Source organism: Lygodium microphyllum, chromosome 23 (genome assembly GCF_053477565.2).
Source record: "Lygodium microphyllum isolate KBCC chromosome 23, Lygodium_microphyllum_v1.1.10, whole genome shotgun sequence".
Classification (NCBI taxonomy): Eukaryota; Viridiplantae; Streptophyta; class Polypodiopsida; order Schizaeales; family Lygodiaceae; genus Lygodium; species Lygodium microphyllum.
In genome coordinates this window covers 124807556-124811041 of record NC_141157.1, presented here as the reverse complement: position 1 = coordinate 124811041, position 3486 = coordinate 124807556, and positions in this window count along the sequence as shown.

Below are 3486 nucleotides of genomic sequence, written 5' to 3'. Positions count from 1 at the left end.
TAAGCTTTTGTGAAGGGACAATTCATATACTAGATGTATGATGTGAACTGTTTCCTTGAAAATTGGAGTACAAGTGGGATGGATGTCATAAATATTGTATATAGGTAAAAATGGATCTGCAACCCTTCTAACAAATTTTTAGGTGGTAGAGTGTAAAAGTAAGGTCAACTTTATTAAGCCTAAACGCTACTATTTTTAGGGGGATGACCTAATTGTAGATCCATTTGGTGCAATGTTTCCTAAAACAATCTCATTGGAGTTAAAAATTTATCCGTCCCTTGGGTAGTTTTTAGAACTTGCATCTTATCTTCCTAATAATCGTTTTTTTCAAAAAAATTGGTCCTTTCAAAATTCGATTAACAATAAGCCTCAAAAACCTAAAATTATTCATCAAAACTATATGGGTCATCCCTTGCTGTCTACATGTGGCTTGTGACAATTGGAATTCATGACTAGCCCTTCATCCTAGTTAGTTTAAGATTGAAGCAACAAGAGTAGTGCTATTTCATTTCACTTGATTAGGAGTTCTAAGGGTGGTAAGATTTTCTTGTCAAAGTTCAACACCCTTAGCTCTTCTTTAGGCTTAGGTCCTTGGCCAATTATTGCAAGAGGCCTCTACCTATCCTTCTTTAAGTTTCCATGTCTGCTAATATTTCTTTCATGGGTCTCCTTATGTGCTCTATCCTCATTGATTGGTCATACTTATGTGATAAGGTGTTGTAAATGTAGTGAAAAATCCATGGGATCTAGTGCATATATTACTAGATTTGAGGTGCTACTACTTATCAACCTCTCAAACTAATTGAGATTGAGCTCTAAAGATCATGCAAAGCTTCTCAAAACATCACCATAATGTTATTGCATAGAAACATATCAAAATTCCTGACAGTGAGGTATGCTGTCCTGAATATGCAGAAAACTGTCTTGAATGTACAGTAGTAGACTTGTAGGTAAAGTTGATCCAAAAATGAACTTTAATTGCTGCTCAAATGCATTCTGCAGAATCAAATCCAAGTATGTAACATCAACCATAAGCATGAATACTTGGTTTAGAATGTTCGAGACCAAGTCTAGAAGCAAGACATAATGCATACGTAGTCAAAATGTCATTCAACCCTATTATTCCAACAATTAAATCTCTGTCAAAACCAAGCAAAATGATTGCTCTAATCATGGACATAACATCTCCAAGTCATGTAGCACCTAATGGACATCAGATCATCACATAAGTGAATCATAAGCATTATTCACTCAAGAAATAGTTGCTACCCTGTTTATTACATTGAACGTATATCAACCCCAAGTGTAATACTACACTTCTGCTCAGTGCCAAGCATTAGATGCAAAGTCTGGAGCACAACCATGATGCCAAAAGAAGAGGAGCAGCTTTGCTATAGGTCATGAGCATGCTAAAAACCAGATCTGCATACCCATGGTGATGATGCCTTCAGCCGTGAAGAGATTGGAATGTTGGTCCAAGTGTTGTGGATGATGGGAAGGGTCCCTAATAAGTGGCCAATGATGGCTACCAACAAGCTCAAATGAAGAAGGAAGCTTCAAGCTTCAAGAAGAAGCTTCCAACCTTGTTGTCCTCCTTGCAAACTCTTCACAATGAACTCTTCTTCAACTTCAAGCTCTTGCATCTGAAGAAATGCCAAGCTCCTGATTGCCTGAACCAAGCTCTGATACCCCTTTGTTGAGTTAGTTGCAATGGAGCTTCTGTGTAGAGATACATGTTGAGAGAGGGAAGAGACAGAGACACATGATTTGTGGTATTGAAGAGTATACTTCAAAAATGATTTTAGATAGGTATATGTACTATGTACAACCTGGCCCTTATGGGCAGGGGACATGGGCAGTGCCCTTTGCCCTTTATCCCAACAACCATAGTGGACAGGGAAAAGTGATGAAAATGAAGGGTTTTGAAGGTAGGATGCGAGTGCATGAATGGGTGGTATCTTCTTCACGTAGAATTTTCCTCACCTCTGCATGACTCACTCATGCTATGTGTGTGTGTGTGTGTCTCCTCCTCATATCACGAGTTGTAATTGCGAAGAGGGGGGGGAGGGGGCTTCCTTTAAATAGTTTCCAAGGGGAGGCTTTGTCTTAAGACAAAGATTTAATAATAGGGGACTCTTTTCGTTAACTATTTTATTATATGAGGAGGAATTTTTGTTTATTAGTTAGCTTTAGAAGGAAGAAAATATTAATGGAATTAGTATAAATTTCTAACTTTATTCATACTTACAAAAACGAAAAGAGGGGGTGTAAGGGTAAGGGCTTTGTAGGTATACCAGGGGGATGCATACCGATGCACATATATAGGGGGTAGTACTCAATCAAGCTTTGCTTGGGTTGTGCTTCTACATATGATTCCCTAGGCTTAGTGGTGGGCCCTCAAATGTGCAGTGTCACAAGGGTGTAGTCTTGAGGTATGCCTCAATGTGGTATCTTTCGATATCATGAATGCAAAGATTCATTGATATAACTTGTGTATCTTTCCACTATGCCATTTTTATGCCTCATGATAGGTTATGACTTGAAATCCCATGAAGGTCCGTAACACATGGTATAAGAGCAACTCTAGCATGGAGCATACTAGCTCAATAGGGAAGGAGGCTCAGGATTGTGGATAGGATCCCAATGCATTGTGACCCGAAAACACCAACATGACATGATGTGACAGAACATGACACGACACAACATGGTGCGACACCCCACGTCCCAATGCCCCCTGGGTGTGATACTTGCTGAAAATAAAAGTGAACTTGATGTGCAACAACCAAAGTTGAGAAGGAGCCCTGGTGTGATAAGGACACACTGCATACCAATCAAAATGACTTGGAGAGAGCTCAAACTATGGAAGGACATTGTTTTTGAAGAGGATGACAAGCTATGTCAATGGATCAAGACCACATACAAGAAGGAGTTGCAGCTCAAATAGATGGAGAAAATATGAATAATCAAGAACTTGGAGAAGGCTTAGAAAGGAACAGATGCATAATGCAGCTTGGAAGAGAGAACTGAAGAGCTAGATGAGGACCTAGAGGAGGTTGACTACCAATTGATCGTGGTGTGTTAAAGAGCCATGCTATGGCAAATCAAGGTTGCCCGAGACCTTGATATGGAGCTACAAAGAGAAATTATGTTGAGGTGGGATTGGGAGATTACTTTTGGATCTAAAGAAGCCAATGAGCAGACTGAACCATACTTGAAAATTCCAAGAGTTGAAGAATGGATTGAAGCAATCCAAATAAGAATAGAAATGCCAAGAAAAGCTAAGAAAATAAGCAGGTGATAGAAAAAAAACATTTCTAGTTAAATGAAGAAGAAAAGGAAGTGTACTGACAATTAGGAGCCAATTGCTACTATCCGAAAGGCTACTATAGGGAAGACTGTCATGAAGATCAATAACCTAGTGATTACTACCCAGAAGAAGATGGATGCTACTTTTCTGAAGAATACCCGATCTACTTCCACCTGCTA